This window comes from Pararge aegeria, chromosome 18 (genome assembly GCF_905163445.1).
Source record: "Pararge aegeria chromosome 18, ilParAegt1.1, whole genome shotgun sequence".
In the NCBI taxonomy this organism is placed as follows: domain Eukaryota; kingdom Metazoa; phylum Arthropoda; class Insecta; order Lepidoptera; family Nymphalidae; genus Pararge; species Pararge aegeria.
Window position 1 is genome coordinate 5,704,480 of NC_053197.1, and position 14,972 is coordinate 5,719,451.

Here is a 14,972-nt window from a genome sequence, read left to right on the forward strand (position 1 = left end):
AATAAATGTTAGCCAGATTGCTTTCTTTCTGTTTGAGTGAATTGTCCGAATTGGTAAGTGGAAATCGTAAAAAATTTTGGTCCCTATTCGTTTATATTCTTGTGTTTTTGACTCGAATTATTTGACCCCATTAGTTCTGAGGGCAACCAGCAAAAATAAGGTCGTTTCAGTCATCCCGATACTTACTTTGAAATGGCCTTACAGTTGACAATATACAATAATTAATGTTTACAGTCAATGTTTCTAATATTGTTTTACGCAGATCTCTATACTAAACTACAGGTTAAAGTAGATATGTTTTTATTAGGTGAAACTATAAGGCCAAATATTAAACTAATCAAGGTTTATTTGAAAACTAGCTTCGTTTGTTTTCCTGGATTGAAAAGTAGCCTTTGTTACTCTCCGTCCTTTCTATTAACTCTATACCAAAAATCTAATTGATTGTTTGCTTAGTTAGAGCATATAGGAATGACAAACAGACACACTTTCGCATTTATAATTCTAGTTAGTATTAATTAATTACTAGACTCCAACTCGGAAAACTTCGTGACATCTTCTCGTCCTCAGTGACTCGGTAGAATCTGCCTTCCGAACCGGTGGTAGAGTCAATACAAACAGACAGACTTGACGTTTCAAAAGTGCTTATATTAGGCCTACTTGAAATAAATGAATTTTGAATTTTGAATTTTTTTAGAATTATGCTAGGAGTATCTCTACTTGATCAAATCAGAAATGCGGAGATCCGTAGAAGAACTAGAGTTACCGACATAGCTCAGCGAGTCGCTGAAGTGGCAGGGCACATAGCTCGGAGAACCGATGGACGTTGGGGTCTTAAGGTGCTGGAATGGCGACCCCGCACCGGTAAGCGCAGCGTAGGTCTGCCCCCAACGAGGTGGACAGATGACATCAGGCGAGTCGCTGGGAACCGCTGGAGGCAAGTGGCCCAGGATCGTGCATTGTGGAACTCCCTACAAAAGACCTATGTCCAGCAGTGGACGTCAATTGGTTGATGTGATGATGATGATGATGAGACAATAGTCCGTTTTCTGTATTAAATCTAGGTATCTGTAATCTGTTGATAAGTTAGCTTAGCAAAGTTGTTATTTTTTTTAAAATATTGTGAATATTACTTGACAATAAGTTGCCAAATTATCAATCTGTAGTTAACGTATATATCTAAGAGTAAATATATACACGTTGACAGTCAATATATATGTATACCAGTAACGTATCTATAATATATGTGTGACGAATCTAAATGTTCTCATCCACTTGAAATATGTGATATCGATGGTATTTTCTCTGATGATAATAAATTTTATCTTAACTCAGATAAACACTTTCTCATCCCAGTTTTTTGGTTTATATTTTATTGATAAGCATATTGCCAGAAGTTTACGTATGATTACAAGAACTTTTGTAGTTAAATATCTATTTATATCATAAAATGCCATTTAGGATGAGAATTATTAGTGTTCTTTTGGTGTTAGTTTTCGTGATAAGTATTTCATGTTCGTGCAATAGTTATGAGTGTTTACGGAAACGAAATGAGAGAATATTTGGTGGTGTTAGCAGTGAACGGAACTCCAGGCCTTTTCAGGTATGCCATTAACTATTTAAGTTTTAAATCCAATAAAAAAATTATTTGTTCGAATAAGCGGAAGGCGATACGTCAATTATTTTGCAAATTTAATTGGTGCAGTGATAACTAAGTTCATTCATTAAACTCAAACTAAAGCCATGAGGGTCACAAATGTTTTTGTTATTTAATCGGTTCATTCAATTATATATATTTCCTGTTTAAATCCATTTATTTTCTGTTTTATAAGTTATGTGCGTTTTAAGAAATTAAAATATCACTTTCTTCAACGGTGAAGGAAAACATCGTGAGGAAACCTGTATGCATAATGTTCTCAAAGGTATGTGGAGTTCACCAATCCGCACTAGGCGAGATGGACTAAGGCCTTAACCCCTTCTCATTGTGGGAGGAGACCCGTTCCCTGTAGTGGGCCGGTAATGTGTCGATATGATACTCTCGTGCCTCGAAGAGCACGTTACGTTTCCGGTCATACTCCCGGCGACATTAAACGTTTAAACCCGCTAATATTGTAGCAACTTCAGAGGGAATTGGGAGAGAAGAACTATGCCCAGTTAATTTATAAGCAAAGATTATAATATTTCTCGAACCACACGTGCGCTTTCGAAAATACGCAATGTATGAAATTTTATCTTAATCCTCAAAATTTTTGATCGATATTTGCGAATACAAAAATAAAACGGATAATAATCCAAACGTCATCATTAATCACAACACCAAAATAAAACTCTTTGTATTACTAAAATAGATTACGTGGATAGCTACGATTTGTAATAAATATATGTAAATCGAGACTAGGCTAGGTAACAATTCAGCTTACGTGTGCTACTGTAAGTATTTAATACTACGACATTACACACATCGCCATCTAGCCCCAAAGATGAATATTTTTATCAATATAATACACATAAATACTTATACAGATAAACACCCAGACACTGAAAAACATTCATGTTCATCACACAAACATTGTCCAGTTGTGGGAATCGAACCCACGGCTTTGGACGCAGAAAGCAGGGTCGCTGCCCCCTTCGCCAACCGGCTGTCTATGAGAACATTACACAATATCTGTACTAACATAAACATTCACTCACATTCTTTATTAACCTTATAATCTAAAGGAAAGTAAATGAAAGATGCCTATAGGCAGGGTCAAGCAAAAGTAGGCAGCAGAGGTCATCCGTACTTTTTGTTTGTGAATTACTTAATGTTATCATGTAGCCACAAACACCAAATTAATATGGTGATATCAGGCATGCAGCTTTTTATTTTAACACAAAAGTTCGACCTTTATTCAAATCCTGACAAAACAACGGAGGACGGAGTGAAACATAGGCTTGACTTGCTTGTCTTTGAATTAGTTCGTACTACACGTAATTTATTTTCAATCTTATAATCTTAAGCAAAGTAAATAGGTTAATCTTGAAAGCACTTACTGATTTAGACATTTTAAATCCTGAATCATTATTGAACAGCTGAGTCGCTGATGCCTGATGCCTATAGGCAGTGTCAGCCAAACGTAAACAGCAGAAGTCGTCCATACTTTTTGTTTGTGAATTACTTAATTTAATCATATAGCCATAAAATATATATTCATATTGTGATACCAGTCATGCAGATTTTCTCACGATGTTCCCTTCAGTAAAGCAAGGAAAGTTGGAAAATGTGCGTGCCGGAGATCGAACTCTTTAAAAAGAGGCCGAAGTGTTAACCACTAGGCTATAACCGCTCTTATTCACAAATATACATACCTACTTGCAACTTTTTGATAACATAGGTAGCGTTAACCCTTCGAGTTGGTTCGGATGGTGAAATTGGTTTCTGCGGCGGATCTCTCATACATCCAGAGTGGGTGCTCACCGCTGCACATTGTTGCTTTCATGGCGACCAGCAAATAACTCATGGACAAGTAGGTATCAATTTGTTTACTTTATCCTATCTATCTACTTAAATCGTCTGGATTCCATTTTAGATTTCAGTGTCAGTAATTCTATCCTTTTTAATTCTAGGTCGTTTTCTCGATTTCAGTTTTTTGGCCAGTGTAAAATTGTTGTAAAATATAGATATACTTATTTAAAAACGAGCTTCCTCTCAGATCCGTTCACCGACGTAGAATATTCTAAACTGATTAATTATATGTTAACCTTGACTGCCCATACCTAACCTATAACGGAGTTGCCTCCTACACTTGATTCATCACATTCCATCCCCCACCCTATCATAACCTTCCACTTCCGTAGTCAAAATATTAGATCATAAGAAATCCAAAATCCAACCTAGTCTGTAAATTTTTTGCTGGATCGGAATACGTATACATTTTGAAAACGTCTAGGTACCTAACCTAAATGAAAACCTGTAAATACCTTTGAAGATATACAATTGAGGGTAAGCTTTGAAAAGGTTTGTTTTTTTCCTTAAACAGCATTTAAGAGGTGGTAAATAACGTCACGATTCTCATCCGGTGTCTTTCGGGAACGTAAATAAGTACTTTTATTTTGACCTCTTTTCACAGGTAGTCCTGGGTGCACACTCGCTCTACGACCGATTTGAAAACGGTCGACGAATGATCAACGTAGAAGAGTTTGTGGTTCATCCAGATTGGGAACCACTTACGTTTTCTAACGATCTCGCCCTCTTGAAACTTGCTAACATCGCACAAACATCGGGTAATGTACTGTACCAATTCCTTACAAATAGGAATTATAGTAATTTATCATAACGGTTGATAGCCCAGTGGGTAGGACTTCGACTACACTTTGTCCGAGTTCGATTCCCAGCACGCACCTCTAACATTTCTAAGTTATGTGCGTTTTAAGTAATCAAAATATCAATTGCTTCTACGGTGATGGAAAGCATCGTTCTCAATAATGTTCTCAAAGGTGTGTGAAGTCTAAAAATCCACAATTCGCCATCGTGGTAGACTAAAACTCAGAAATAAGAACATACAGAACCCTCATTCAGCCATTATTGCATGCAGTGCTTTGTGTCCAAATACAGTGAAAACACGCACGTATGTCCCGCGTAATGTTTCTAGTAACAAGTTTTTAACTGTTACATGGAGTGAAGTAACTAACCGCCTGTTCGAGAAAAACTAAGCTAACGTGGAGTTGTTTTTGATGCTTCAACATTAGTCGTGTACAAGGTTTCTGTTCGTTCTTAATTCTGTGGCCTAAACCGTTCTGATTCTGAGCGGAGACCCAAGCCTTGTAATGGGTGTGTTATAGGTTAGTAATGACGATGATGAATGACAGCAGATAGTCTATGGACTACACCAACAATTGGCCTCTTTTATTAGTTATTACATAGTTGGTGTTTTATTCTGCATATAGTCTTTTTGATTCTAATTGTGTGCCTTTCCTCTAGACACAATTGACATAATTCGTCTACCATATCTGGACACAGTCACGTGGACTTTCGCTGGCAATGGCGCTACTGCGTCCGGATGGGGTATCGCTGCAGAAGGTACCTAATCAAATAACACCGTAGAATAGAATAACGTTTGTATTTCATTCATCCATTCCAATAAGGTTATATTACCTTACCTCTAAGGTATCTACTTAATCTCGGATCTTTGTCAGGAACTGTATGTATAGTTTACTGTGGCTAGCAGTACCAAGTTATAATAATTCGGGGCCCAAGCAGCTGACCCACCTGCACGGCTAGCATGGGCAGGAGACAATTATCTCCCCGGGGAAAAGATAAAAATTTACCTTCTCCCACAGCTTTATCAACTCTCAGAGCACTGGTGCACAAGTGGAAATAATATCCAAATAATATATGTGTATTAATAAATGGGTCTGTCCGGGCATCACGTGAAAACTACTGAACGGATATGAATAAAATTTGGTATAGTTTTAGCTGATATTCCGGGTAAAAAATAAGTTTCCTCCGGGAAATGGAATTCAAATTTTTATCAATTTAAAAACAAATTAAAATCCATTAAATTTGAACCGATTTCAATAATTCTCTTTTTATTTGATTTGCATGTATTGTCTTATTTTAATAAGGATCTGATAAATATTGTCGGAGATAAAGGACATAACTCTTCACAAATAACAGCAAGTCGCAAGGCATATGGTACAACGTTCGAATGCATGCGAATCATCCTACTAATATTATAAAAGCGAAAGATTTTGAGGATGGATGTATGTTTGTAAGTATCAACTAATGACAACATACTAACTCAGTATACCACGTAATAGTAGGTATATAGCTAGCTACGATGATTATGACGTTCATCAGATCTATTCTAGTTTCTCGATTGACTCATACGCGGACGAAGTCGTGAGGGTCCGCTAGTATATATACATATTTATGTTATTATATATATTTATGTTTATATAACCACGCCCTTCAGACTGGAACACAGTAATGCTGCTTGGAGCAGAAATAAGTACGGCGGTAGTTTTTCCCCGGACGAGCTTTTTAAGCAAGCTCTGTATTTTGTAGGTGTTACCTTCATATCGCCAACTCTTCGCGAGAAGTTGATGACAGTGATGACTCCCGATCTCTGCAACACAACCTACATGGACTTATTGCATGAAAATATTGTATGCGCATTTTCTAGTTCCACTGGCACTTGTAAGGTAAGTTGGACGCTATGATGCGGATTGAAGAATGAATATTCGCTTTTTAACCAGTTCCTTTTGTCAAGCGGTGATAGCCCAGTGGGTTCGGCTCGAAGTTACGTGCATTTGAAGTAATAAAAATATAACTTGTTAACGGTGAAGGAAAACATCGTATGGAAACCTGCATGCCTGCGATTTCTACATAATGTTCTCAAAGGTGTGTGGAGTCCACCAATCCGCAGTGGGCAGCGTGGTGGACGGCCTTAACCCCTTCTCACTGTGGGACGAGACCCGTACCCTGGATTCCCAATTATCATTTAGTGAAAGGTAGCCCAACAAATCTGCAGCAGTGGGGCTTTATAATTCTGATGATAACAAAAAGTATAAAATATAACGTTCCCAACTTGTAAAGATTCTACATTTCGTCTAAATACATTTTGCACGTCACTATATTATTATACTTGGTTCAATGCTCCATTACAGAAAAGCAATTCGCGCCTAACTTCGATTGGCTCTTTGCTTTTGTTAGGAACACAGTATTATATAGAATCTTTATTCAGCCATCATTACATGCAGTGCATTGTGGCTAAAAACAGTGAAAACACCCGCGCGTGTACACGGTTTCCGTGTGTTCTTAATTCTGTGGTTAGATATTGTTTCTATAACAAACAAGATTGAATATATATAAACATTTATTGTTTAAATATTTATTAATTTTTAAATTATACGTTATAACAAGATAAAGATTAAGTGATTAAGCTTTTAATATGAATAGTGGAGCTGATAAAAATACCTGGGTTTTTTCACATTTCAATTTCTTAACTTTTAAGACCCTGAGTAAGACAAGGATTTAGTGCGATTCATACATACATTTTAATAAATACGTATGACGTCAAAAAAAACCCAATATTACGATTTACTTCGATTAATCCTATGTGGATTAGATAGACAGAATTCTGTTCTTGATATAATTTCATACTTTCCATTACATATTCATTTATATATGATTTTTTTTTTAATTTATTACTTGCGTTTTTCATTAATTTGAATCTTTATTGGTTTCTATATGTACCGCCACGTTTCTGTTGCGGGGATTTTATGGCATTATTGGTTTCGATGATAAGATCAAATTTTTCCGTGGTGCTTATGTTCGTCCACAGAAAGCAATCTACGGACAAAACTTGAACCAAATATAACCTAAAATGCCAAATTTATGAGTATAACTTGAAAAATTAAGGATTTGAAAACGGTTTGGGTTATAACGATCGATAGATTATAGGTTATATACTCATATAGTTAGTATACATAAATTCAAATTCAAATTTCATTTATTTCAAGAAGGCTTAGTCTATAAGCACTTTTGAAACGTCAGATCTGTCTGTTTGTAATGAGTCTACACCGTTTCGGAACTGAGAAGAACTGGTAAGAAACTCAACTGTGCTCTTTCCCAATAGGTTCAGTAACAGTTTTAAATTAAGTATAGATTTTGTATCCATAGTTTTAATATTAGTGAAGAAGTAATTTTTTTTCAGGGTGACAATGGCGGACCTCTGACTATATTGTTTAACAGGAGTGAAGAAGTAATTTTGGTTCGTACCTACTTTCAGCTAATCTATACTTATGTCATATTATCTTCTTGGTACTTGTGTAGACGTTCTTCGTCACAGTCCGTTTCGGAGGTGTAATTTTCGAATTAAACTGAACTGATCCAATAATTTTGAGGGTCGCTTACGCGCTTCTGCGAGATTATATGATGTGTACATTTTGTTCAAAAAAACATAATATACTTACGTTACATTACGTATTTAATTTAAATATGTTCAATTTGGATTTTTTATACATTCTAGGAGTCGTCGATTTAATTGTAATTATTAAGGTTATTTTTTGAATAATTTTTTTGCGTGTTTTTTACTACACATTAAAACAACCTTATTAATAAGAGATGTCTTATAGTATTACCTATATAGTATTTCTAATTACATCCCAATATTTTACTAATAAACTGAGCTCAACGTAATTGATATTTTCATTAGATGTTTTTTTTATCGAGTAGGTATATAAATGTCAAGAGATATGTCCAGAATAAAATAGCGATTATTAAGAAACACATAGATTATTTATTAATAGATTAGGTCCTTTAACCTAATTTAGCACGATTCAACATCTTAAACTATAGGTAAGCTTACTTATTTATTTTTATAAAATACTGCTTGTACGGCTTCAAAGTTTAAAATTCAAATTCGTTAATATTACCTATTATTTGTCATTCAACCTGTCTTTTCTATAAGTTGTCATATTTTCTTCCTTCGGGAACTGTAGGTACTTTTTTTCTGGATGAAAGGTACCCAATGTCCTTTTTGAAGTCAAACTGCAAAATTTCATGATGATCGACTGACTAGGTAGGCGTGAAAGCATAACAAACAAACATACCAACTCATATTCGTATTAGTGATATACCCAGTATATTCTTGGTCTATATAGCATTCACAAATGCGCGAGACTCTGGTTTCGATTCCCGGGTGGGGCAAAGATTTGTAAAATATTGAAATATTATAATAATATTGAAATATTATTAGACGGCCGAGTGGCGCGGTGGGCAGCAACCCTGCTTTCTGAGTCCAAGGCCGTGGGTTCGATTCCCACAACTGGAAAATGTTTGTGTGATGAACATGAATGTTTTTCAGTGTCTGGGTGTTTATCTTTATATTATAAGTATTTATGTGTAGTATATTCATAAAAAAAATATTCATCAGCTATCTTAGTACCCATAACACAAGCTACGCATACTTTGGGACTAGATGGCGATGTGTGTATTGTCGTAGTATATTTATTTGTTTATTTACTTATTTAAGCTCTCGGTTATTATCATTAAAATGTGTTAAAAACATTAAAGCCCACCAAAGCGCATTGAAGCAGCTTGGTGGGTCTATGCTCTTAAACCCTGTCTCCCATGAGAGAGGAGGAGGGACGTTAATAAGCTGATGATGATAATAATGATGATAAATTTTCCTGTTATAAGGTTATTGATTTCAGATTGGAGTAGCCTCGTTTGTTGAGACCGATGGTTGCAATAACGGCCTGCCCTCCGTATTTACCCGGGTACAGAGCTATTTGCCCTGGATCAGCGAGATTACTGGCATCACTTTGGATTGATTATATCGGTTTTCTATTATATTCATTTTAAGTTTTATTAAATAAGCATTTCTTAAATAATATAAGTACCCAAAGAGTATTTTCTATCTGTGTTTCATTTTACCCATATAATTGTAGTCCGTTGGTTCTTGCCTGTCTTAAAATGTAAACTACAGTCAATACAATATTTTCACTAAAATATTTTAAAGTTGTGATGTTTTAAAAATATTCAAAAATAACATAATAGAGCTATAGAGTTAATAATAATTCAATATTTGTAAAACAAAGCATTAGTAAAAAAAAGGGGATATAAAGAATCGACATACTAAAAACAGACATAAATTAGTGATATCAGCATATCGTCTTTGAAAAGTGCACAATTTTGTGGGACTGAGTATATGGTTTTGTAACATGATACCGAGGGTAATAAGAGATTTACCTAGAATGTATAAAAAACACATTTAATTTCCTTCCGAACCGGTGGTAGAGTCACTACAAACAGACATACTTGACGTTTCAAAAGTACTTATATTAGGCCTACTTGAAATAAATTAATTTTGTTTTTGAATATGAGTAAAACTTGAATTTATTTGGTGTTTCCATTTATATTATCACTTATTATTTTTAATAAAATCTTATACTTACAATTAAAGATTATTTTTATTCTTGTCTTACAGTGTTTAATCGTACTTATATATTTACAGCAAACCGCGTGGTATGAACTATTTGAACTTTTATGTAACTATACTCTGTGTATTGGTCTATCATCAGCGAGTCTATGCTTCTCACCTTCTGTCCATTCCCGCCATTATTGTTTCCTATCCTTCCTTTTTGATCTGGTCATTTTGAATTCCCACGCCAACTTATCACAGATTTTTCATAATTTGGGCCAGCCTTGAACTAAAATCCTTTTTTTTTTTTAAATAAACGTACAGGCAAAGGCTAACATAATATGTGACGTATTTTATAGCTACACTGCACTGTTATGACTACAAAAGTACTTCTATAATCCATATCCACAAATATTATCGTTATCACAATAAATCAGGATTAATCACGAAAATATGATTCGCTAAGTGATTTGTGTCTGATGATAATTAATTGGGTATATAAATAATTTTATTACGTTATTTTGCCGTACTGCTGGATTGAACTTCATACAGGGATAAAGAACATGCATTTTATTTTGCTAGCTTGTTTGGTAGGGAGTGGCTTCGGCGTGGAGGTCTTGACGGACTATCACTTAGATATAGGCATTCCAGCAGCCACCAGGATCAAGGAGACTGAGGATAGAATCTTTGCTGGTGAAAGCACGAACGGCAGTAGGATTGTTGGTGGAAACATAGCGCCTATTGGAGCTCATCCTTATTTGGTAAGCTAAATTATAAAATAAATTTAAACAAAAGTGTAGCGTAGGTTATACGCCTCATCAATAGAGTCCAAAAAGAGGAGGGTTTGCCCATAATCACCACGCTGAGCAGACAGGTTGGTGATCGCAGTTGTTAGTACTTTGTAGCACTGAGAATACAAACGAAAACGGGCAGTAGAGGGCCGTTTTCGTTTGTATTTCCAAAGGTGGTGACAACTGCATTCTGATCTGACGCAACCATGGCCTTACTCGCGGTACGCAGCGATGCTGTTTGGCAGCAGATATAAGCATGGCGGTAGTACTTCCCCGGAGCTCTGACACAAAAAGCTCTTCTACGACTCTCGCAAAATGAGAGGTCTGGAAAAAAATGCCCCATATCATTAAGCCCGCCTTTGTACCTTATTCAATAGTGTGAGATAACACTAGTAGATTGTTCAACAAGGGGCTAAAGCAAAGTCTTACGTTTCGGGCGTGAGGCTGGAATTCTGAGTGTATCGAGGGGCGCCCAAAACAAAAGCAGTTTTAACCCTGAGTAGAATACTCTACTTTTCATACCTCGCGAGGTGTTCAAATCAAGTTTTGGAGGGATTTTTATATGGTTCAAACTTCACAGGCTCTAGTGAGTGACAGGGATGCCATTACGTTGGAGCGAGATAACAATTTTATTCAAATACGCCGTGCGCGATGTTCCCTCCAAATCATAAAATCCAGTACAACATTAATTACCCGCTAGCCTATATATAGGCTGTATTGGCGTACTTGGGCTTGCAATACTAGCCACTAGGCTATGTAATAAGGCATTTTCGAGCGAGTGGTGTATGTAGAATCATTTACTCAGATAATTTTTTATGTCTTCTCAATGATTCAGGCTGGACTGGTCATCTCTTTCCACAACCACCCTGGGCAATCAGCATGCGGAGCTTCTCTCGTCAGTGCTGATCGCTTAGTAACTGCTGCTCACTGTTGGGACACGCCCTCTCTGCAAGCGAGCCAGTTCATCGTGGTTCTAGGCTCCGAGTTTCTCTTCCGGGGAGGCATAAGGGTCCCCACGTCTCACGTTGTACTGCATCCGCGATGGAATCCTGCTAATTTGGGAAGCGATGTAGCTGTTATTTACTTGCCTACTAAAGTGGATTTTACTTGTGAGTACTTTTATACTGTACATGTGAAAAGCTCATTTTAATTTAAGTAACTGTTTGGCATTAAATTTTTATATAAAAAAGGCAGGCAAGGTAGTTATGGCTCCGTGGTTTAAGACCGACTGAAGACTAATATTTTTGTAGTTCGTGGTATTTACGTGTGAGTGATACACAAAATTTATCCAGGACTTTCTAATACTATTTTTTCTATCTGGAATCTTATTACAAAATCCATAAAGGTCCTAAGTTTATAAAAGCGAGTGTTCTGTTTGTTTGTTTTTTTGTTACCTACCGATAAAACAATCTTGATGAACCTTGGCACACACGTAGCTTTGCTCCTGGAGCTGGACGAATGAAAATATTTATTCCGGAAAAGCTAATCATAAAGCATTATGCTAATCGCCTATGTAAAAAAAAATCAACCTTATAATTTAACATATTTTTTTAGCGAGGATTCGACCACTCGATCTTCCCACGTACAGCCTGTGGGACAGTTTCTTGGGGCAAACCGCTACAGCTGCAGGATATGGCTTAACCAGTGACTGTAAGTGATAATAAATGTCTTCTGTTTTTAAAGAAAGATGGTCAATAAGTTTTACACAGAGTTGCATTTGTAATGCCGGCCGATGGGCGCAGTGGGCAGCGACCCTGCTTTCTGAGTCCAAGGCTGTGAGTTCGATTCCGACAACTAGAAAATGTTTGTGTAATGAATATTCTAAATGTTTGTCTGGGTGTTTATACGTATATTATGAGTATTTACGTATATTACTCATAAAAATATTCACCAGTCTTCTTAGTAAACATAACATACGCTAAGCTTACTTTGGGGCTAGATGGTATTTTCGTAGTATATTTAGTATATTATATAGTATATATATTTATTCTGATAAACAACAGGGATTTATTCTATTTAAGAGGGCTCAATTTTTTTAAGAGAGCTCTCCAAAATAATTTTCACAAAACAGCCACGGACGTTCCAACCTAAAAATCTCGCTAGCCCGCCCTTGACCAGAAGCTCGGTACGCCCATGTCTTCAAATGCTTTCGTCCCCCACAGCACAAACGGGAGTATCAGTGAACTCCATGGTGAGCCACGTCTCGCTGCGCGTGATATCGGTGATGCAATGCCAGGCTGTGTTCGGTCCGAACTTCGTGCAGCCAAGCACTCTGTGCACTGATGGGAGTGGAGGGGTCGGAATCTGCCGCGGCGACTCCGGAGGTCCGCTTGTACTGAGACGTTTTGGCCGGAACATCTTGGTAAGTGTTTCAGCTTCAAGAAGAGCACCAGATATGATTGATTTACTCGTACATATATAAGTAACAGATGAAGCCGTTTGCAAAGCCCTGTGTCCAATTTTTTTGCTCACCTTGAGCGTTATATTGACAGCGCGAAATTTGTCAAATGACCCCTGCCCTTAATTTCCGTGTCCTATAGGGGCCGGTTAATTTATTTTAGTTGTAGAACTTTTTATGACAGAGCTCGTCATAAAAAGGGAATAATACCGTTATCCTTATTTCTGCTGCAAAGCAGCATTGTGCTGTGTTCCGGTCTGAAGGGCTTGGTTGCCGGTGTATCACATGCATGAGGCTTAAGACATAAGCTTCAGGTTGAGGGACACAGGGCTACACTTAGGACGTGTTCCTTCCATGGCCTGTTTAGTGTTTCCCTGTTTACAGGCGATGGTAGAGATAAGCTTTCCTTCGTACACTTCATGTATCTTATGTTGACAATCACAATTTATGGTACATAAATAAGAGATAAACAAATAAATAAATGGTTTTCCTATTCCAATTACAATCAGGTGGTCCATTTGCTTTGAACGTCAATATTACTATAAGAAATGATTAAAATTAAAAATTAAAAATTCATTTCTTTCAAGTAGGCCTTATACAACGTGTAAATGAAAACTGTAATAATGCTTTTTGAGGCTTTAGAGGTATTTACTGTCTCTGAGACTTATCTGTGAAACCAAAATGCTAATAGTTTTCGAGTAAACCATTTCCATAGTTTTAACTGAAAGAAATCAGTTTTAACCCTACAATCAAAAACATGCAAAAGTACAATCATCCTGTCATTTTATCAGGTAAGTGTCGCGAAGCGTAGGTACTATGCACGTGTCGGTCTTTTATCTTTAATAGGGTTGTCACAAGTAAATGTTTTGAATTAGTTTGTATGGAAAAATAAATATGAAGATTTAATGTTTTTGAAGATGTTTTTACAGGGTGATCCCATGCAGGAAATATACTTAGGCGACTTTTAACGGTATTTCGTAATTCCGTTACACGTTGTATAAGCACTTTTGAAACGTCAAGTCTGTCTGTTTGTAGTGAATCTACCGGTTCGGAAGGCAGATTCTATCGTAAAGAAGCCAGCAAGAAACTTAATGATCTGACGTTATGATTTTGTTTGCAGATCGGTATTAGTTCCTTCGTCGCAAACATCGGCTGCGAGCTTGGCTTCCCCTCGGCCTTTGCAAGAGTAACAAGTTTCTACGACTTCATAACCGAACACATGAACTGATATGCACTGATAAAATACTTTATTTTTACAATCTACCTAACTTTCTAGTCTTTGATTTAATAAATTAAATGTTTTATTTATTTCATCTTGGTTTTATTTATACGATTGAATTACGATTGTATTCTGATAAAACATTATTTGTTAACATTACCTATTTATTTTTATGATAAAAGATAATGCATAAACAATTATTTTAAAATATTATTACCGATTACCGATTAAAATTATTATTAATAGAATTATTATTATTAAAAATTAAAGTAAATAATTCTTAAAGCAAAGTAAAGATAAGAGTTTATATGTTTCTTGATAGAGAGATCAGAGAGGGTTCGCAATTCGGTGCAAATTTTCCACCGATTTCTCCACCGTTTATTGGCCGATTTGCGTTTCTTTGTTTAGGTTATACAGGTCCGTTAATTTTGTAATCAAGTAGCATTTCAAATGCTTTCAATATTTACTTATTGATACTATAATTGTGTGCAAATTGGTCTAAATACCTAAGTGGTGCAGGATATTTACAATTTTTATTTTTAGTAAAATACTTTCTTCCTCAAAATACTGCCTGTCTTCTTATTGCGATTACTTAGTTTCTTATCCCATGCTAAATTTAAAATAGGTACCTACCTCCATGAACAAGGTAGGTACAA

General features: G+C 36.2%; 1 pseudogene; it reads left to right on the plus strand.

Annotated features, from left to right (window-relative positions):
- The first annotated feature begins 1,459 nt into the window (after positions 1 to 1,459).
- On the plus strand, positions 1,460 to 14,325 carry LOC120631741 (annotated as a pseudogene).
- Positions 14,326 to 14,972: the final 647 nt, after the last annotated feature.